Here is a 23,809-nt window from a genome sequence, read left to right as displayed (position 1 = left end):
AATAGCAGTGGTTACCCATTTGAGTCCTCTTTCAGTCGCAGTGTGTGTTTGTGTCTGCACATGCCGTAATGCTTGAGTGTGTTCGGTTGGGTGTGTTTGCAGCACGGCTGTGCACGAATGAATGCTTGTGTGTGTGAAGGGCTAAATGAATGTGATTGTGTTTATTTGCTGGCTGTGTGTAGGATACAGGAAGCCTTGGGGGCCCAGGCTGTTTGTTATGGAGTGAGGAGGAGGAGGAGGAGGTGGTGGTGGTGGTGTGTGTGTGTGTATGTAAGAGAGAGAGAGAGAGGAGACAGTGGAGGCAGTGGAAGTTATAGCCGTCTCTGCTGTCTATAACTGCTGGGCATGGAGTCTTAGTGGAGCCAGAGCGTAGTGCAAGGGCGTGCACACACACACGCAAACACACATGCACACACACATGCAAACACACATGCACGCTCACACACACAGAGACAAATGGTAACACTTTATTTGAAACATATAGCAGTGATTTATAGCACCCTAATGAGCCACTAGGCCCTCGAGCTCATCCATCCCTCATGTCAACTCTCACGTTTTCATGTTACATCTTCCTCTTAACTGATATTAAACTGGAGCCCTGCAGCAGTTTCACAGGCGGCAATGTCAAAATAAAAGCCCTGGTTTATAAAGAAATTCATATAAACCAGTGCAACACTTCAGGATTTGAACACCAACATCTTTCAGAAATTTAAATGTACAGGCAAAGACAAAAGGAGTTTCTTTTTTGCTAGAAGGCGACGCACTGTTGCACATTCCAGACAACATGGAGAGATAAAATGTTCTTACCAATCTACTGGGTGGAGCAATAACAGGAATCTATTCTATTTTTGTGCAGCATACATATGAACCAGTGCATTTATAAGAATCTATAGTTTCAGATAGACTTTACAATTTCAGGTCCTCATACGACAATCTTTTGAAAGAAACAATATCCACACAATACCTGCTCACTGCATCACTGACATAAACTCAGGAGCAGTGCATATCTACAACGAGTGTGTGCGAGTGGTTTGTCATCAGCGTACATGGATTATGGTTTGTGGATACTGACTACTTGTTGCAGAGCATTTCTTTTGCCCACAGTTTCAGTGATGAGTCAGTGTCAAATGAACTTTTAAAGGTCCAGTGTGTGAGATTCAGGTGAAAGGGATCTATTGGCAGAAATTTAATGTAGAATGATCCTCATGATGTTGTCACTAGTTCATTTCATCTAAATTGTATGAATTGTAGTTTTATTTAAATACTTTATATTTACATCGAAGGGACCCTCTCTACGGAGGCCACCATGTTTTTTACATTAGTCCAGACTGGACAAACTAAACACCTTTTGAGGTTTTATAACAATTAAAGGCTACCACAGGTTCTTTTTCATGTTTGGAAGGAGAGGGTGAGGTGAGGGGTGTTCAGCTGCAACATGCAATTGCAACACTAGATATCACACAATTCTACACACTGAACCTTTAAAAAGCCCAGTTTTATTTGTTTCTTCAATTCACAATTTCAGGAGGTGTTCAGCAGAAAATAATGGATTTAATATATTTTCTGGCTTATTCATTTAGAAGTTTTAGATTATCTATCTAAACCCTTACCCAAAGGTTTCAGTATTGTTTTGTTATTATATACTCTGTAATTATATCAGACCAATCAGCATTTTTTCAGCATACATTCCAGTTTTTCCTTAACATATACATGGCTTTATTCTTTAAAAAACATTTAAATAAACACCTCGAAAGTATGTTAGGCTTTTTATTAGAGAACTGTAATGTCATATGTGTGAATCACATAATACACTTATAGGCCACCACAATAAATACATTTATGAGTAAAACAACAAGTACTGTGCAAAGTAATCTGAGTGAATTTATTCTGTCGCAGTCATAGTAAATCAATCCTGCAACATACTGACTAAACATGCTCTCGAACAAGGAGGCCTCTTCACTGACAACTTCTTAAATTAATAAATTCTTCTTTAAATACCATTTTGCTTTGCTTGTTTTGCAATGCGCTGAAAAAAAACTCATCCTTCTTTCTGTTTTTTTGCCTCCTGAGGTTTCGATGCAGTTTCCTTAAGTAATTTGACAGTTTCACCACATCCAGTTTGGTTTCTGGCGAGTGTCTTGGCCGAGAGCACCGGCAGAGCTTATTCTGGAGCCGTCCTCGTCTTCTTCTACCCCCTGCTACAGCTCCAGTGTGTGGTTTCATCTCTGAGGGCCTCCAAAGCACATGGCTGCTGTCCCAGTGGGAAAGATGGACAGAGACAGAAGAGAGGCAGAGGGGGTTGGAAAGAGTGAAAGAATGAAAAAGAGGCCAGAAAGAGACGAAAAACGTACAAGGAGAGACAAAATGACAGAAAGAAAAAGGGAGAAAAGAGAGAAAGAGACCACACGGATGGACACTTGTTGCCCGAGCTGCAGAGAGTGGTCTGTCTTCTTTCTTCCAGGTCGACCTCACTTCCTCCCTCCATCCCTCTCATCTGGAGTCCAGGCCATAAACACCAGATAGGCGAAGAGGCTGACCTAAAGAGGAGTAAGTGATTCATTTAACAATTTGTCCTTGTGTTCCTTGACCTCTACTAACCTAACCCAACCCTGTGCTTTACAATTCAGTGCTGGAGCAAAGACAGAAAACACTCCCTGCAGCTCAAAGCTGAAGGGTTCCATTGTTGAGCGAGTTGTTTCACCATCTAAAGGTAAAAACAACAAAGATTTCTCATGATCATGACTGAGTCCAGGTATGTTTTCATAAGCTTTTAAATAAACTAACCTGAGCTGTTTATTAATGCGGCCTGTAACTGAATGTTACATTCATATCATTCTCCAGCAGATTTTTTCTTTGGATACTCTATACAATCCCAAATTACAATGAAACATCAAAGATTAATAATTGTATATTTAAATATTAATTATACTTACCTAAAAGTTATGATATGTGCTTTTGATTGCAGCTCCATAAAATGCAAAAAATATAAAGAAATGCAATGTGCAGAAAACATGTTGCAAGATATAGTTATACTTCAGTTTTGCAGATATATCCATCATGAACATTTTACATCATAGAGTGTTTATAAAGACTAACGTTGATAAATGATTCTGGCTCCAAATGTGCAAAATGCAGCTTTCGTATCCAGAATATTTTAGTTTCATTTCCTGATAGGGGATTAAGTGGAGACACATCGTCCATCGTGTACATCTGTAATATGCTGTATAAATGTCATTTCTAGGAGAAGGTGTTTGGGACAATCTAAAGTCATGTGCCGAAGGCTTCCAGTTAACTATGACTTTAAATTTCAAACCTTTACAAATAGTGAGTATAAACCTTTTCCCACCAGTTTGTTGCTTTTTTGTTTCAGTTGTTGTTTTTCTGAGCAGTTACACAACCGTCCACATTTTTCCAGCTGCATGTAACTCCTCTCTTTCTGTTGTAAATAACATTGTGGGACAAAAACATGTAAATCTAGCATTGTGGTCTATTTTAAGTATAATTTATTATTTTGCTATTTTTGTTGTTGTTAATGGGCGAACATACTATTGGGTGGAGCAAACTGTTTTAGAAATATTTTTTCCATTGGTTAATGTGCTCTTAAGAGAGAGAGAGAGAGATAGAGAGGAAAGGGAAAGAGAGAGAGGGAGGGAGGGAGAGGTGGTGTGGGAGAGGGTGAGTAATTTACACCAGGAAGTAATTATGTAAATTCTAAGCTGGTCTTTTAGTTTACAGTCCATCCATAAACTCACTGTGATGTCTGACTTGCAATAAACATTATTTATTCCTTTGTTTATTAATGCCTCCACTGCACCCCCCCCCCCCCCCCCCCCCCAAGTCCCTATGTTGTTTTTTTATTTAAAGTAAGAAACTAAGATAAAAAACGAACTGACTCGGAGGCACGAAAAAGTGTGTCCACGTTTTTAAAAGAAAAAGAAAAAAAACTAGAAAGGGGTATGTTAATGTCATTATCTTTTATGAAACAAACATGAGTCCTTGATGTGGGTTCCTCACATGTGGTTTGTTATGTTTTGTGTTTGCGGAATGAGAAGCTGAAGTTTCAAAGTGGAAATTAAACAGATTTAAAGGCCTCGGGGCAAAGAAAGTGAAAAGTTACAATCGGATTAGGTCAAAGTTTGCCCAGTTGTGTGTCTGCACGTGGGCCGATGTGTTGTAACAGGACATTCAAAGTGTTTTTTGGAATACATCAGCTCTTTTAGCAATTATGGGCGACAGGGGCAGGAAAGCATCATATTATCTCTGTTGTCTTGTCAAACGTTTATTATTAAGTATCTTTACTTACAGACTACATCCAGTCTGAGCTGTGTAACTTTCACACCAAACACTGATATATTTCAAAAATGTGTGTGTATGGGAAAGCTGCAGCCTCACGTTTCACTTTGTATTGGGGATAAGAGAGCATTTAGAAAAGAACAGCTTAAGCCTGCTGTGTGGCAGTAAAGCGAACAGAAACTCTTTCTAATGTTTTAATCGTGAAGTATTTACAACCATGTTTACTTGACAAATAACACATAAAGAAATTCAATTATTCACCAGGTTCAGGTCGAGCGACAAGTGTTGCTGCGATTCTGCACCACCATGCACTTTTTTAACTTGGTCTAATACTTCATGTCTTATTTTCATAACATCTTGGTCGTCCTGTCAAAACATCTGCAAACCTCTGTCGGGTGCCAAGAAGCCACCTGCTGAAAAACACCAAGCAGAGGTTAAAGTCCGCAGGGACCCGGCAGCTTGTTTTCAACCGTCAGGGAGGCAGGATTCCTCAATGACATGTTGTATCCCATCCTAACTGTAACATCCTCCCCACAGGGTAAATAAAAACTCAAACTTAGTGTGTGTGTGAGTGTGTGTGTGTGTGTGTGTGTGTGTGTGTGTGTGTGTGTAATCAGAAAGAGATATATGATTTACCCTGCTCAAAGGAAAGAGCCTCCATTGACGTACTTACATGCACAGCTCATGTGTTTAGGCAAGAGAAAGACACAAATGCATGAGTGCATGTGAAAGTCTGTGAACTGATGTGTGTTTGTGTGTGTGTGAGAGACTGTGTGAGTGTGTGCACGTGTGCAGCAGATAGCCTCTGTGTTTATTTAGTTTGAGGTGACAGCAGGAAGGAAGGCAGGTTAACGAGCTGCCGGCTCCAGGCACCCAGGCACATGGTGATTACGCAATCTCAGCCAACTCCTCTTTTCCACACACACACACACACACACACACACACACACACACACAACACACACACACACACACACACACACACACACACACAGAGAGATAATGCAGTCACCTGGGTAGGGAAGCAGACGCACTCACAAGCACATTCAAGTGTTTTTAAACTGTACAGTTCACCAGTGTAACCAAACATAACAGCGTCCTCACATGGATGGTAACTCTAAAGGCTTTTGTGCAGAGAATGTACTGAAGCTGGATTTGTAATTCCATTAAGATCTGGTGGCCCTGTGCCCATGCTCATACAACACACCCTAAATAATAGTGATACCATTATTTCATTCACTTTTTGTATTTGTATAATCTGAAATTGCCTTATATAGCTACATCACAAAATTCAAATCTGTTGTAGTTGTAGGGCTGTCACTTTTAAAACGAAATTCACACATTCATTCAAACGTGGGCGGATCGTTCATAATCCAACTGCAATGACGAGTTTAGATTAAAAAATATACAGAGAGAGGTAAAGTAACGACGAACGAACAAATGAAAGGCTGTTTGTCGTCTTTGTACCGTACAACTGCCGTACTCTTCCACTAAAGCAAATCTGTGGGTTCAACTGTTAACTTTCCACCGAAGGGAGGCAGCGGAGGGGGCAACACAGACAAGCAGAGCAACTTCAAGTGTTCAACCTCGTCTGACTGCATGAGTTTGGCATTTCGTCCAGCGCCATCTTGGCTTTGAGAAACCAGAAGTGACAGAAAACACAAGAACGAGTGCACGCCTACTTGCATGTTGTGCTCAAAATATGATCATGTTCTCATAGACTTAAAAACATATTTTTCTTGCAACCATTGGAGTCGCCCTCTCCTGGTCTTTCAAGAGAATACAGGTTTCAGACACTTCAGCATTGGCTTCACTTTCTGGATCCTGAGTTCACGTCCAGTTTTATGCAGTCTATGTTAAACACTAAGGCCAAGCAAGGATTTTAACTCTGCGATAGAAATAATCTCCATCCATAACAACACACCTGGAAATCCAAATGACCTGACCATTCACACACACAGGTCATGTGCACGGTTAGCATTACAGAGCCTCCAGCTAGCAGGCGTGCACTTATACATTCTCACATGTACACACACACAGCTGCACATGTGCACATGCTCACTAACATGTCTACCAGGTGCAGAGTCTGCAATTGTATTTTGAGCAGTGTTGAAACATACAACCTGTGATTTACAGACCTAAAGGCAGAACAGAGCGAAGGGAGGACGGAGGACAGAGAGAAGTGGTGTTGGAAAGGATGAATTAGTATAATTTATAAATATATGTATGTGCTTTATGTGTGCATGTGTGTATGTGTGCACATGGCAATGATGGTCAGCCAAGCAGAAAAGACCACCCACGTCACGTCACTCTCACCTTTGACCCCCTCACCCAAACTCCGCTGAATGGCTCTCTAATGGAGGCCAGACTTTGAGTGTATGTTTGTGTGTTTCCACGTGCACTCATACTCAGTCGCATGTGTCCATCTGTATGTGCAAGAGAGTGACAGAGAGAGGAAAGAGGGAAGGAGAGAGAGAGAGAGAGAGTTTGTGAGTACAAAGAAAAACCAACTCCAGAAAGTGGAGGAAGTTTACACAGCCGACACTGCAGAGCTCCAGGAGCTGCTCTATTTATAAAGACAGCAAACCCTCACTATATGTGTGTGTGTTCGTGTACACAAGAGTTCGTTTTCATGTGCTGTTTGTGTTTGCGTGAGTGCACTTTAGCATGTGCACAGCCATGTGTGTGTGTCCGTGCATGTGTGTGTGTTAAAATTAATAAATACACACAATTGAAGGCTTCCTGTTATTTGGTGGTGAGGCCAGAGGAAGTTATTTTGTGGTACACTGATAATTTTGGTCAGAACACCGGACTATAAATACTGTCAGCGCTACGCACTCCATCCCGCCTTCCACTCCTCGCTCCATCCCTCCCAGAAATGAAAAACTGGTGTGCTGCAGGAAAACAAGGGCAAAACAAGCAGGCAGGGAGTTGTTTTTAGATTTCTTCCAGCTTCCCCGTCTCCAGCTGTGGGGTCAAGTTTATCGGAATATACAGACTTTACGTGTCCAAAAGGTTTTTAATATGCAAACACAGTTCCCATGTGACCAGGAATCTACAGGTTTGTATAAGTATACTAGAAAGTTTGATGTTGGCCTACATGCAAGTTTTCAGGTGGTGGTGATGGTTGTTCGCCGAGAGATTCGGCCATTGTGGGTTTTAAAAGTCAAGAGGGTTCTAAAAGGCCCTCTGACGCTGCTTCTCCAGGGCAGACGGGAGGCTGGGATAGTGACTTGCTATCCGGACGTGACAGACTGGGGCTAGCTGGTTAGCATGCTTACGCCAGTAGAAGCAAAGAAGCTACATAAATGAAAACTGAAGTTAGCACAGCTGAGACAGCTTTAGGTGAAAGGATTTGTTTTTAATTAATTTGTTTCTTCTAGTTTGTCAAGTAAACCACTAACATTAGCTATGTAGCAATAGCATAAACTTATATTTCGCCCTTTTAACCCTTTATAAAGCAAATGCTGATTCCTAGTATTTGAAAAATGAATTTAACCATTATTCTTAAAACGTGATCATGAATCCAATTTTAAACACAAAATCCAGTGCTCTACACTGAAGGATGAGGCAGATAAAGGCACAGAGTTTCACTGGGTCACATATTCCTTCATTTCAAAGTTCTTGTTAATTTTAAGTCAATTTCACATTTATAATTCTGATACCATAAATACTCACCACTTAATAAATTCACCACAAATCTAGTGCCCTACTAAAGCCCATTTACTACAGTTTAAGTGATATTTGCACAAAAAAAAGTACAGTAGGGATATTACTTAGCTTCTAATTTAAAATTTAATGATAAATCTATGGTCCTTTAACATATGACAAGAATTAATCTCAAAATGAGAAGAGATGATTTATGTCAGATTTAGCTATCAGCTAATTTCCACACATTAAAACTAAAACCCAAAACACCCCAAATACAAAAACATTAATTTACATACAACACCATCAAAGTCTCTGTCACAGTTAAATATACAAATCTACGAGTGCACACCAACATCTACAGCATGTTCATTCATTAATCTTCATCATGAATAGGAACAAACGGCCTTGAGGTCACAGACATGCCAGTCAAAAATAGAGTGAATGAACAAAACCAACGCATTTTTTGGTTCCTCAAGATAGTTGACAGTGAGGAAAAGTATAAAGTTAATTGTGTCAGTGTTATGCTTGAAGGGGAAACCAAACAACTTAAACAATTGTAAAGAAAAAGTAGACGTTCTGCAAGTGGTTGTCAAATACCCTCATATTTTGTGGTTTTACAGTCATAATGACTTTGACCCTACAAGTTGTGAAATATTGGAAGGCATGCAACACACGAACATGATCACAAACCATGAATGTAAACTCCCAAAGAGACACACACATGTATACACACTGTGACGAGGCCTAATACGCAGGCACACACACTAACATGGCAGTCAAAGACGTATGTGGTCACTGCATGAGGCATGCCAGGAAATTCTTTCAAGGGCATGTTAATATTCCAGATGCTTTTGAATAAAAACAAGCCCCCAAATCAGAGAGCGGAAATTTGATTTGACGCAGTTCTGCATGGCGATACAGAGATGTTTATCCGTCCCTGCCTATCTCTGTAGCCGGATGGCCGAGTGGCCACTTAGTGTTTACCTATGATAAGGGCTTTCTGTTTGACTACCAGTTAAGCTGCAGTCAACAGAGAGGCCACAGTGGGGAACGTAGTATTTATAAAAACCTAATTGTTGCTCTTAGAGATTCAGCTGAGTCTGGCTTGGAGCTCCACACTCCAGGCCCGGGTCAAACAGGGTGGGATGATAGTTACTGTGATTTCTTTTATGGCACTTTGGCAAAGAATAGGTGGAGCGTGTGCTGTGCAGGACCACACAAGAAATGAAAGAAAGTTTAGAAAAAGTTCAACATGAAGCTTTAACTTTGTAACCCTTACATCTTAAATCACATTCTACAAACGGATCAATGTATATATAACAACTACGATTTGATGATGTAAGCAAAGGATAAGTACATAACTGCACAAGAGAATCGTGTTGTGTCCTGTTTGTAAAAGTGAAACACAGAGTTTGTGTGAAACTTCAGTTTGTTTTATTTTGTGACATTAAGACCAAATGGGTTGAATTGCTCATCACAGTACTGACACAATTAAAAGCAGGAAACTTGAAAGTATCTCTCCATAAAAAAACAGGTATTTATAGTTTGTCCACCATCAATGAGGGGAGGCTGAATAACAAACATCTTGATATAATTCAGTGCAGTTCAACAGCGACACAAACTACATGCTCTAAAATGATCGTGACAACAGACGTTAATGAGGGTAGGTTTTATTGCAGGACTCTTGTATTGCTTTAACTAAGTGAATCTAATAAACACATGCAACTGTTGTAAGATATATAATCACTATACTGATCGTATTTACAGCACTTAACTGTCTGTGCTCCAGCTCCTATCCCAACTGTTTATCTGTGTTTACTAATTCCCAGACTCAAACATTGAAATATATTTTTTTCCAGTCAATGTCTGTTCCTCTTCCTCTTCCTCAGTCATAATTGACAAGTGTTCACTGTGTGATTATCGTTCCTCTCAATCACTCCCTGGTTTGTTATGGGACTTTATCCGCAGGCAATATCCGAACTCGCCATTTACCCATCACATAATGTGCCTCATTCAGCTGAGGACATCTTGATTGGGTCGGCTAAACGTCTGGTTCTCATTTAGGATGGAGGATGGGTCGGAGAGAGAGAGAAAGGGAGGAGGTTAGACGGGGAGAGGAGGACACAATGAGAGAGGTGAGGGGAAAATAAGAGATGACTGCCTGCCAAACAAAATAAGCAAAGAAAATGACTGATGGTTTTTTCTGGAGTAAAGTTGGCATCTCCTGGTGAACTTGGGTCTCTTATGAGCTACGAAACTGATCTGGGGCGATACACTGCGGCACAGAATGTGTATCGATTTTACTTATTTACATTGCAAAGAAAAGAAGTTTACCCTAGTTTCCCTGGGCGATTATGATAAACTCTGATAACCTACTGTCCAGGGGAAAGACCTTGTGACAAACATCCGACAGATTCGAGTATGAGTTGGTTCCCTCTGGAATATCCCTGAAAGACCTGCATGTAAACCTTTCAAGATGCAACCTAGCAAATATTTCCCAGGACCCAATGCACCTCCACTATCTTACTACATTCACCATATGTTTTTGTAAATTCTTCTATCTTACATACATGCTGCCATGGGGTCTGTGCACATCACTTATGAAAAGTGGGGTCTCTTATCCTATTCGTCTGCTCTAAAAAGATTATTTGACATATTGGGAAATGATTAGTCACTCACATCTCAGTTAAACACGAAGCTAAAGGGGTGGATAGCCTAACTTAGCATAAATACTGGAATTGGTGGGAGAGAGTAAGCAAGGCTCTGTCTGGCGAGGTCGTTAAGCAAAACATTCACTAGAGGTCAGCGCGGCGTCTAGAGATTCTGACGATAAACATGGCGATGATGGAGGTGGTGGCGATAGACTCAAAAGCAGCCACGTTGCAAACTGTCTGGTTCTGTTTCTTCTCATACCTTACTTATAAATAAACGGAATAAAAAAACAGCCATCACCATCTCCCAGAGTCAATCTAAAGTCCAAAATCCAAACCTATTCAGTCAAAGATAACAGGAGCAAAAAGCACCAAATCGTCACATTTGAGTGGATGGGTCCAGAAAATGTTTGGTATCTAGCATGTTAAGGGAGTTAAGGATTCATTGAGCCATGAGGATTGTTGTCAGTGTAATTCGGGCAAGACTTCAAGCGTTGTTGCATCAGAAAATGGTGGTGTCACGTTCACATGTCTGCAACCTCACAAACACACCCGCCACACACACAAATATATATTCTGTCACACACTAGTCTGCTCTGAAAAGACATTAAATGTAACCCTCACTCTTAAAGAGTATATTTATGTGTGAAGCTAATTCTGTAAAAATGTGTGCAAACACACACTGACTGGGCATGTTTATGTGACAGTGTAGAGTTCATGTAAGAGATAAGGGACGGTAGAGTCAACAGTTCTTTAGATAGCCTGCTGATAGAGTGTTCTCTTGCTTCCGCTGCCCTTTGTTTACCTAATGAGAGTGTGTGTGTGTGTGTGTGTGTGTGTGTGTGTGTGTGTGTGTGTGTGTGTGACCACCAGAGGACTGTACCACAAAACAAGTTCAGCTAAGTCTGCCTCCCCAATGGTTGTGCTCTGTCGTCACTGCTCTAAACATCGGCCTTCCTGGATAACACCAGTATCACAGAGCTGCGTATCAACTGGTTCAGGTAACATTAGGTTTAACCTGGTTAGCTATAAGCATATATACTGGAATTGTTAATGAGAAGCCACACTGCCAGAACTAGGAATTAATTCCTGAATAAAAAAGATGGAGATGGCTACTGGTGAAATTGATTATAGTGACAGCAGAAAGAGCTTTCCAATGTTAAACCTAAAATCCATGATCACATAACTAGATTATAATAAGGGGGTGTAGAAATACTGAGCATCTTCACGTCTACAGCCAAGTTCCTTCAACTCTTCCTGGATCACCATGAGATGGATGACTGAGAATCTCTCCCAGTATAAACAGAAATAGATATAGACATATCAATTTCTTTGTATTCACCTTATTCTTACCTCTTTTGTCTACGTTGGGATCCAGAAGGTTGTCTGAGCAGTCAATAGGCAAACTGTCTACTGGTCAGCTGAGCAGCACGGGTTACCATGGTGATCTACCCTAATTAGCATTGGAAAAAAAGTTTGTCAGGATCACAGTTAGGGGAATGCAGGCATTTAACTGACAAGAAACTTGATCCAAAATGGAGCTAGTTATTGGAACCCAAACCTCATCAAGTGTTTAACACATCTAGTCTTGGGCCTCAGGTCACTTTTGATTTTTGTTGTATTATTTAATTCATCTGTGCCAACTTTAAGTACTTTATTACAAGAGCAGATATTGTTGGAAAAACAAAATGACTGTATGACACTGTATGCCATCATGGCCACTGTTCTTTCTGTTACTGGACGTTATTCTGAGCAGAGTTTGAGCAAATACAGTTAAGAACAACAGGTGAGATTCATCAGCTACGAGGAAGAGCTCCAGCAAAGTGTGATAAAGACAGACAGGCCGTTGTCGTACTTTTCTCTCTGCAGTTTCCGATTGGACCCAGAGCGAAGGAGTCAAGCATCAGCGGAGGAAATTGGGAATGTGAAACATGCCAGATTACAGAAGAAAACTGAGGGCCTGCAGATAAGCTCAATAGCTTCAACCCTGGGAAAAAACATGCACTCAGGCAAACACACATAGACACAAACATACTTGTGCACATACACACATTCTCACAACTGCAAAAGCCATTTCAGATTTTGAACCACCTGCTGCATTCCACAGCCAATAAGTCAGCTACTTAAGGAGCCAGCTTTTAATCAGCCGGTCAAACAGCCGGGCAATAAAGACACAAGGCTTCCTGATAGTTAATCAACAAGTCAACTAACCAGTTATTATCCTGGGAGTTACTGCTAAAATAATCTGCAAGTAAGCAGCCATTTGAAATGGCAACAAGCAAGGCTGCACTAAACAGCAACATACAGCTCAATATTAACCATGAGACTCTCATGTACAAGGATAGATTCCAGCAGACGACAGTGGAGTTTTGTAGTGATCCTGCAGATGCGAGCGGAGCACTGGCAGGCCTGTCAGGTGGCCGGCCAGCCACCCACACATCCAGCCAGCCAGGACAGGACAAGAGCAGAGGAAGCAGTCATTATGGAGGAAGCCAGGGCGTCTTAAAGCCATTATATGCCCCTCAGAGGCAGAGGCAGTCGGAGGCAACACGGCTGACTGGAGCGCTTCAAAGCAGGAAGGATCTCAGCCACCACCACCTCCACCGAGTCTGAATGTTCAAGAGGAAGGGAGGAGTTTACAGGGTGAGATGGAGGTAACATGGCAGGCAGATTGAGAAGAGATGCAAGGGTATATGAAGGGAAGGGATGATTTTGTAGGACCTTTTTTACTTTAGCTCAATATGTGGTTTTGTGTAGGTTTAACTGCGTCTAGCTTCAGTTTTATCTGCTGAGATTTCTGCCAACATCGCAGAACAAAGGAGGGGAATGGATCTGGTGCTCACAACATTGAACATAAAAGGGACTACTTTCTGATTAATTCATATTTTTATAGTAAAAAAGGGTGAAACGATTCATGTAAAGTGATGAACTCCGAGAGAACGATCCCACAGCTGTTGCTCCACACAGGTCTGAAGTGTTTTAGCACATTTTTGTGTCACCTCCAGAGCAAGATGAGGATGAAAATGCAGATGACACATTAAATTTGACTTACGAATAGAGTAGAAATGTATCCAAAGTTTAGGGTAGGAGTGGCATCCAAATTAAAATCTTAAAGCATGGTCAAAAAAGTGTTGGTCACAAGGAGGACACAGAGAAACTGAAGAGATGGATGGGCAAAGAGACACACTGGGATTAAATACAGGAGTCAACGAGACACAGGTGAAGCTAGTGAGGGCAGATCAGGTGATCAACAGAGGAGGGAACCAGACAAATGCAGGAAGTAAAGCAAGAGAGAAACACAAGGACAGAATTTTCAAAATAAACCAGGAAATGTGCCAACAAAGACAAATCCAAATATACAAAACAAAGTCCAAACACATGGAGACTGTGAGTCGGTTATGTATTGTAGTGTAGTGTCCACTGGATGTGGAGTTTAAAACATGACAAGATAAGATAAAACATATCCACACGTTGATATATTGATCTACAGATCTCAGTTGTTACAGCAGCTGGCAAGTCAGAGGTAGACAAGAGAATCAAGAAATATAAAAAGGAATAGAAGCAATAGTATAAAATAAGAACATTTAAATTAAATTAAAAGATGCAGGGTATATACATTACATAGACCTTTTAACTGTATTGGTTTGTATGACATGTTATATATGCAGTGGCACAGGATGATTGTGTGAGAAAATCTGTTCTACATAGGAAAACACATTTGTGCATAAACACAAAGTTGCAAGAAGTTATTTATATGTCAAGGTTATGTTTACAGATTGTTCCTCTGCCCCAGTTTAAATAGTTGAAAATGTTTCTATCTCATTCCATGACAGTAAAAAGACAGACGGCTGCTCTGGACTAGAATAAAAGACTGGATTTTTCTTTTAAAACAATGTGGCCTCCAGTGCTACAGCAAAACATCCACAGGTGCTGCGTGCGTCTTTGTGGCATTTACACCTGAGCTGCAAAAACAACCCAGAGATCAAATTCATCATTTTTTTGTAATTCCGGAGACTGTCTTCCCAAAACAACGCAGAAACTGAAGTAGTATTCTGTTTTAGAACTGAACACAACCGTTGGAATACTGGAATGATTTTTGTTCTTTTTATTCCAAGAATTAAATTGGAGAAGCAGGGATAGAGATGATGTAAAGCGATGATTGTTGTGGGATGGGACGGAAGGAAAAGACGGTGGTGAGTTCTTGCAGAGCGTAAGGACGGAAAGCAGTGGGTGAAGAATGGAGAAAAGAGGTTTTCATGGAAGAGAAAATGGCTTGGCTGTAGAATAGTAAAACCATAAACAAGAAGAATAGTTGAACTGTTGAAGGCTTTTGGAACAACGCGGTAGAGAAACAGACCACTTCCTGTCCCATTTCCAAAATAAAACAATGTTCTACAAAATATTAAGGATATTTTTCAATATCCAATGTCATCACAATAATTTGAATTATTTCCAAAAGGTTTGGTAATAATTCTTCCTTTCCTGGGGTATTGTCTTCTTCTCCAATAATCTCATCATCCTTACCTCTTTTTGTTGGTTTTTCCATGCCCACTTCCCTTCGCTCTCTAATTTCTGAGACCGTCCTACCATAAATATGTAGCCGCAGAGGTCGTTTGTGGAAGCAGCTTATTACAACCCATAGTTATGTTTTATTGTAACTATGACTACCGGTTGTGTGAGACAGTTGACATCAGTTGTTTCAGCAAACGCCCCAAACCAGGGAAGGAGGTCGGGGTAGATTGATGAGTCCATGACGACGAAGAAAGTCCTCAAAGCACAGAGTTACTTATGGTAACCTTGATGTCTCCCTAGGGTTAAACACAACGTTCTGAATGAGTTCTACGAGGGGCCATGAGTGTTAAAGTCATTAAAACCATGATTGATTTGTGAAAATCAATGTACCATAAAAGGAATAAATGAAAGGGTCAATAAAATAATTTCATGAAGGAAGTTTAAAAAAGCACAGGTAAAGATTTTGTACAGCCTCTTCTCCGACTGTTAAATAAAGAAAGCTGAGGCATAATATGACAATCTATGATAAACAATAATAAATGAGTTAAAAATAAAATGGACAAGAGAAATATATGCAGGATAAGTGTCGATTAAGCCCATCTGACATCTAACCCACAACACGGTCGAGTTAAGTGCTAAAATCAATGTGCTGGAAAATATTCTTTTTTGAAACATAAGTGCTCTAAATCTCCATCTCTCTCCTTCACACCTCCCATATCTTTCTCCCTTCTGTTTTTCTTTTTTAAATTCTGTTACGTTTACTACTTCACCCCTCCCTTCCGTCCAAAGCAGCCTCCTCCTCCTCCTCTTCTTCTCTCCAGCACCTGTGCCCCTGCGGAGGGGGAGTTCCGGAGAAGAGGAAACCCCCAGGGCAGCCAGGCACCTCACAGATGGTTAGCAAATTACACCTTCATTACCTCTCCTCTCCTCTTCCTCTCTTCCTCTGGCCACTGCCTCACAATGACTCGTTGTTCCTGTGGCACTTCACATCTGTCAGCCGCTGACCTGTCTGCTCATAAAAGTAGCACGTATTTGGAAAATTTAAAGCTAAAAATTAAAGCTCAACGGTGCTTGTTTCTTACGTTCTGAAGATTTTTTGATGAATGAATAGTCGTAATATTAGATAATAAATAGATAAATTTAACCAATGTCAGCCAGGTGATGTACAAGAACAATGAACTTTCTTTTGGCTCCCTCCGTTGGTTTCGGGCTAATTTTCCAACAACATCTTCACACATCGTTCGCTGCTGGACTGGAAAGTGAACACGTCTGACAGAAGGCTGCTCATGGGAGCTATAAAATGGAGCACTAATCGTGATTCATTGTGGTCTAATATATAACCCAACATCAGCCTGCGAAGCCTGTTATTTCATACAGATAAATGATGTGTTAAAAATAAAAGTTCCTAAATAAGTTCCTAATAAAAGCTTCTAAGACAAATTCAGCACAACACAGAAGAGAAAGTAGCAGATTCTGGGGCCACAATTTACAACACCCATGAACAATTTCTGATTCAGTAATCTGCACATTTGTTTTAGTAAAGTCCACATCATTGAATATATTTGATTTGTTCCAGCACATTGTGCACAATCTTAGAAAAATAAGAATTCTTAATTGTCATATTTATTGTTAGTATTCCTAGCAATGTTTTAGCTAAAGTTAAAGATCAACATACTCAAGTTCATCATTTAAATTTAAGTTATTTGCCAAGGTTCAGAAAACACGTCAAATGGCATATGTCTCCTTTAAAACTCTGCTTTTCTGCCAAAATCAGTGAAACCACAACCTGGAGGTCACCAAGAGGTCAAGTACAAACCTCCTCAGTGCTGTGAAAAACATTATGGAGCTGGTCAAAGAAAGGGTTTATCTTATAAATACAATCTACTCACTACATCCTAGCATAGTGACTAACAAACCTGCACAATAAGAAATGCTATGTATTCACAGACTCTCCACGTTGTTTGGGTTGCAGACAGTGTGTAGGTTACCAGCTGCTTGTTAATTTGTAATGACCACGGACTGACTCACACACCCTGTATCTTATTTCCATGCCTCCTCCTGCCCAGCGGGAAAGCACGGGGCCCAGTGCACCCATTAGTCAAGCTGAGGAAGGCATGGAATAATAATGAACGCACCTCACATGCATGAGCAACTAAAGCCCCCTCCCCACCACCCCGCAGCCGCCGCCGCCACAACGCTCAACAGATCTGTCCATCCTCTATCCAGCCAGGAGACTTTCTGTTTTCTGCACGATGACGTGGACCAACTGAAATGGCAGAAAAAACAGACTTTACTTCACATCATGTCACCATCATTATTGATCTGTAGTTGTCATCAGCATCATGAATCATCACAGTCACGTCACTGTATAGTTTTACATTTGGTTTGCTCATCTTCCTACTGGATTTTTTTTCATACATCTCTTGTCTTTGGTCAAAGCCTCTCACCTTTTTTTTTTTTTTTACATACTTGTTTTCCACTGTTGTATGGTTGTGTAACTTTATTTTATCACTGTTGAACAAACAAACTCATCAGACCAGTTCCGTAGCTACAGGCAGTAAACTGTCTCAACAGCCTCCAGCCCTGCAGTCTTTTCCCATGTCATGCCGAGCTGCATGCTGCGTCTGGCTTTTCCTCATGTTGAGTCTGGCTTCTTGGATCAAATGTAAAAGAACTGTCAGGAGAGCAGCCGGCAGTGAAGGAATTTTTAAATGCAAGCCAGAAAGTCTTATCTGTAAGCTGGCTTTTGATTATGAATAGTTTATAGACATTATTTCATTGCATCTCGTTTGAAATTTTATTCAATAATATCTGCTGTTAATTTGTGTATTTGACTTTTTTGCTGTATTTATTGTAATTTTAAAAAAAGGTTTTATTGTTGTAGCTTTTAAAATCTATTTAATGGTATTTCAATGTCAGAATTAGCAATTGCTTTGTTTGCTTTCCATTTTCTATTTATTATTTTTATTTTTATTATCATTATTATCTACTCGTAGCTTCGAGGTAGAGGCATGAATTGGGCTTTGAGTGGTGTCCCTGGAAACTTTGGAATCTCCACTGGAATTTATAATTTAAGTTTTATGGGCTCTGACAATGTTTAACTGCTTGGTGGGGGGGTTCAGGTTAAGAGGTTAAAAATCTCCCTCATTACCTGCATCATAAGAGAGAGAGAGACGTCAGGGACAGACATGGAGGAGACAAAGTGATGACACAGAGGCGGTGGAGCAAATGTGGAGGCAGACAGGAAGATGGAGATAAAGGGGAGGGAGAACCCACAGCAGGCCTCAAGTCCTCGGCTGCTGCTGCTGCAGTGGAGTGACAATGAGAGAGAGGAGAGAGAATGAGTCATACACAGACCCCTCCCTCTCTCTCCTTTGAGCCCCCCCACCCCCGACAATGAAGCTGGGTTACGTCGATCCTGACTCATTCATTCACAGCCGAGACGCGAGCCTACTTTTGTTACACAGATGAAATCGAGCATCTTAAGAGGCCGTCAGAGCTCTTATTATAGTGCTCTGACATACATTGCTGCACTGGATCCCTGAGCCCCATTCATAAAAAAAATTCTCCAGTCTGCCAGTACGTGCAGAGGAAGACACACACACACACACACACACACACACTTAGCTCCAATCCCTTATTTGGTCAGCCTGTATAGCTGAATGGGCCGATGATGAGTGTGTGTCACTGCTCAGGTTTGGTGTTTTAATACCTACTCAGGCCACCCACACTGAGAGTGTGTTCACCCACGGTGCTCTAACCTTCCTCTGAATGTGCTCCATCTCTCCTCTATCACATTCTGAAAATTCAGTTTATTTCTCCCTCACATTAACCCCCCCCCCATCGTTTATCCTCCTCTTCCTCCTCTCTCGGTGGAGCAGCGTCTACCTCCATGTGGTTAGCTCATCTCCTTTTCTTCCTCTCCTTCTCTCTCTGGTTAGCTCATCTCATCTCCAGGCAGTCAGCTTTGCAGGCAGCTAATTATAGGGTATGCTGTGGAGCGCAGGGCCGGATGTGACAGCATGCTCTGTTTGTGTGTGTCTGTGCACTGTATGTATGTGTGCTTATTTGTGTTAAGTGCGTGCACATGTATGTCACCGTTGCTGTTGGTCCGCACATGTGTCTGTTGGGCATTAGAGGGGAGTACGTGCCTGTCCAGTATGTGTCCGTGTGATATCATGTGTACATCTGTCTTCAATATATCTCTCCCATTCTTAAGATTTAAGAATGTATTCCATCATTGAGGGTCCTCACAAGAATATTAATGCAGAAGTGTGTGTGCATGCATGTACGTGCATGCATGAGTGTGCGTGTGGACGAGCCACCAGCAGGATATCCAATCCCAGCCTCTCCTACACTGTACTGCAGCTCTGACTCATACAAGGTGGAGGCAGAGACAACCAGGGTCTGATGACTGACTGGTGTGTGTGTGTGTGTGTGTGTGTGTGTGTGTGTGTGTGTGTGTGTGTGTGTGTGTGTGTGTGTGTGTGTGTGTGTGTTATTTCGGTGGGCATACTAAAAAAATTGATTTCCTATACTTGTGCATTTTACATTTGTCCAGCAAACATTGAATAGCAATGGCTGTAAAATCATGACAATGGGCAGCAGCATAAATTACCTACACGAGGATCAGTTTATGATGTTGAATTAAATGTTGTCCTTTAGGTTCCATAGTGATTATCAAACATTTTTTGATTATTAGACCGTCTGTGGTTTCTGTGGTTCTTCTTTTGTTTCCTGTGGTCTGTGATATAAGTGTGATAATCCACTCAGAGGAAGCATCTGCTTTACATCACTGTGTTCTTCAACTCTGCCTGTCCGTTATTGTTATGTATCAGTGCAGCTCATCATGTATTCTCACTTACTTAGATCTTGGGTTTAAAAGCTTCTAACTGTCGTGTGAAAGCCGAAGAAAATTAATTGGATAAAGGACTTGGAGTCAAAACTAAAAACAAGGCAGGTCTCAAAAATGTAGTATTTAAAATTTGCTGTGTTTTGGGTGATCAGATTGCAATTGAATAGTATTTGATTACACTAAAGTAAAGGTGTAAATGCACCCAAAATGCATTGAAGATGGACTGTGAATGTGATCAAAGTGTAAATGCAATTTACTCAACATATTTGAATTATATATTATACATTAAAATAAACAGACATGTCCAATAAAAATTGGACATGTCTGTTACAAACCAGGGTCAAACCAGCAGTCTTCTCCACAGTCCTCATGTTATTCAACACATTTGCGTTCACATCCACAGCCCCTGCGGAGAAGGTTTGCAGGATCTCCAGAAATAAATAAATACCAAGTGTGAATGTGAGCGTTTAACATGCTGAGCTTCTTTAGTTGAAGCCTTTAAAAAACAACAGAGACAACATTTATTTACACGGCTTTTGTCTCAACATCTCTTTATAGTGATTAAATCCATTTTATTGTCTTTCTGTTGCATGTTTTTCACTAATTTCTTTTGCATATATTTTTTGTACTTTAATTTGTGTGAAGCACTTTGGTCTGAGAAAGGTGCTATATTGAATTAGCATCATGTCTAGATTCAACCTGGATACCAAATGCATTTAATTTTGTCTAAATTTACTGCACATACTGTTAATAGGCACCCCACTGCCCTGGAAGAATGTCTTCTACCATAAATACATGGTCGACATAGATTCTCAAAATTTACATTTATATATATGTTGACCTAATTATCACGAGTGAACTGGGTGACAGCTCCTTGTATTTATATGTTTTGCCTACATTCTTTCATGGTTTCTGTAAAGCACAGTTTCCGAGTTAGAGGCAGAGAATATGTCATTTCTCAATGAAAAGAACCAAGGTTGCATCCATTCATACATTACGAACACACACACACACACACACACACACACAGACAGACAGACAATCGCAGCGGCTTCACACGTAAAGGATGAGATCAGCAGTCAATGTGTATCCGCTCGGATTCCATGGGAACTCGCTCTCTCCTCCTCCTCCTTCTCTGTCTCTCTCTCTCTTCGCTCTTTATCGCTCATTCTTTCTCTTCTGGCTTCCTGTGTCATCCACTCCCCCCCCCTCCCCCATCTCAATAAAAAAAAAGGAGGAGAGGCCTGTTCATTCAAGCATCCAGCCAGTCAGCTGAGCAAGGAGAGAGGGAGGAGAGAGGAAGGAGAGAGGGAGGAGGGGAGACAGAGATGGATGGAGAGGAGAGGAGAGGCTCCCTCCCTGTGATGAATAGGTCACCTGTATTACATCACTGATGGGGGATGGAGCGATGGAGAAGGGAGGGGGAAAAAACCCAAAGATGGGACAAAAAAAGACCAGACCCCCTCCTTTCCCTTTCCTCTCTTCCTCATCCTTTTCCTCCCTGTCTCCTCCTCCTCCCTCTGCCCTTCTCTCTCTCTTTCTCCCCCACCTCCCTCTCCCATCCTGATGGTATGAGTCACAGACAGACCAGTTCCCTTGATGCACTGCGGAAACGTAATGTGACGTAGCCTCCATTCCTCCCCTCCTTCGCCACACGCATCTCTCCCATTCACTCGTCCATCGCTCCCTCCCATTCATCCACCCTCTCGTCATAGCACAGCAAGTCTTCATTCACAAAAAGCAGAGAGAGAGAGACAGCAGGTGGATTCACAACAGGAGAGCAAACACAAACCCCTTCACACCAGTAAAATATTAAACATTTCAGTAGGATACGATAACACAATACAACACAATTACCAGCACCCGGACTTAGGAATGACATAACACGAACTAAAACATCTTGGTGGATGCAAAACACACCGACACGTTTTGAGAGTTAGTTTCACCAATACGTGTGAGTTGTTCAAGGTTTTACTGTTGCCATGGTTACCGCATGTGCAGGCAAATATGAGCTGGACTGCCAAGAGCACTGATTTGTGACAGTAATTAAACTGTTGACAGGAAGTGTGCGTGAAGTGTCCAGACAGATGACGGAGACGGACAACGCACGATCAAAACTTGGGAATGAAGAGTATAGAAATGCAAATGAACTATAAATCATTATCACCACATAATGCCTGCATGACACATTGTAGAAAGTGGCAGTAGAAGTTGGTTCCATCCACCTCGTTCTTATGTACAGTTTTAATTCACAAACAAAAGTATGATTGAGTTTTTAAATCAGTGAATAAATCGTGACTTACATGAAACATGTACATTAAAGTGCACTAAAGTTTCCAGTTCATAGGAGAAAACATCTGGAGCAATTAGGAGACGACCGTCCTCAACTTGAAACTCACCCTCTTCTTCTGCGATGGTTTAATGGAACCATCCAGAGAATTACCTCAGCTGCTTATTTCAAAGAACCAACTCCTCATATTCACACAATAAATAGAAACCCGTACTATTTAGCGTTTGCTTTTGCTGATTTTGTCAAAATTCAGTAATAATTTGCACAACATATTGAAGAAAACAAATAGATAGAATGCATGTGGTACATATAATGCCATATAGCAATAGGGTGGAGAACATTAAAAAGCTTGAGTCTCTGACATCACTGCAGAATTAAGTCATGGATAAACACATCCCTCCACGGCATGTCATTATCTGTGGCCATTTACCGACACTCTTCACCAGTAATAACACAGACGACGCGACAGATTTGTGTCTGATGACTTTCAGGAACATCTGCAGAACTTCACTGGTCAGCAGTCTGTGGAAGTCATTGGTAAAGTGAGAAACAAGGGTCGTTTTTCACATCATAGACTAAATAATGCCACGTAAGAAGAAAAACAGAAGGAGGGATGATGACATTACAGAATTGGCAATGGATGATGAGCAGAAAACACAGAGGGGATGGTCGACCATTTATTTGAATGTCGCAGAATCTGAAAATGTGAAAAAGAAAATCATGAACATTTAAAAAATATCATAGAGTGGTTCTTAATAAAGAAATCCAATATAACGAAAAGTATGTTAAGAACAAAATATTAAGGAATTAATATATAATCACTGTTACCATGTAAAGGAAGTTATTCAGCGTAAATAATATATTCTGATTTCTTGTTAAAGGGTAGTGTGTAATAAAGTGTATCTTAGAGATCTGATTTATAGAGTGGGTTTCCTTCCTCATATTTCAATGATGGATGGGAGTCTTCCTCCGAATGTAATCAGAAGACGTGAGTGTGTCGAATCTGTTTAGTTACATAAGTGGATATATGTTATAATGGATGACATCACTGAGGTAACCTACCTATCTATCAGTCACAGTCGTCAGAGACAGACGCTTCAGCGACTCGAGTCCCATTTAATGAATGATCGGCTGACATTCAGGTTTCGCCCCGCTGGTTGGCTGAAGACGGGAGCAGGAGAGAAGAAAAATCTCAACGTACAGTATGATTCACCACAACAAAGTGCCAGGGAGGGGGGGTGGTGATGTCATTGGTGGTGGTGTTGGTGGTGGAGGAGTCATCTGTGAGTCAGAGAGGGAAAGAGGAGGAGGAGATGGTGGAGGAGGAGGAGGAGGAAGAGGATAAGGAAGAGAGGTGGGTAAGGAAAAAAAAAAGGAGAACATGGGGAGGTGGGGTACCTGCTGTGTGTGACCCATGGTAACAGGCGATGCTGGCCTGTGGATGACTCACCACTGCTTTACCAGCCACACACACACACACACACACACGCACACACAATACACAGCGATGCTCGCGCCATAGGCCTTGACAAACACGTAAAAACACATCATGCGTGC

The 23,809-nt window shown here is 41.1% G+C and overlaps 1 long non-coding RNA gene across 1 annotated transcript; it reads right to left on the bottom strand.

The window, feature by feature from the left end:
- Window positions 1-1,797: 1,797 nt before the first annotated feature.
- Window positions 1,798-13,805, bottom strand: LOC109635773 (uncharacterized). The gene is made up of 3 exons (XR_002203156.2): window positions 13,648-13,805; window positions 11,949-12,048; window positions 1,798-2,537 (listed from the first exon to the last, which is right to left on the bottom strand). It is a non-coding gene; the product is annotated as an uncharacterized lncRNA (long non-coding RNA).
- Window positions 13,806-23,809: the final 10,004 nt, after the last annotated feature.

This window comes from Paralichthys olivaceus, chromosome 15 (genome assembly GCF_024713975.1).
Source record: "Paralichthys olivaceus isolate ysfri-2021 chromosome 15, ASM2471397v2, whole genome shotgun sequence".
Lineage (NCBI taxonomy): Eukaryota > Metazoa > Chordata > Actinopteri > Pleuronectiformes > Paralichthyidae > Paralichthys > Paralichthys olivaceus.
Note: the sequence above shows the minus strand (reverse complement) of the source record. Positions and strands in the feature narration are given on the sequence as shown.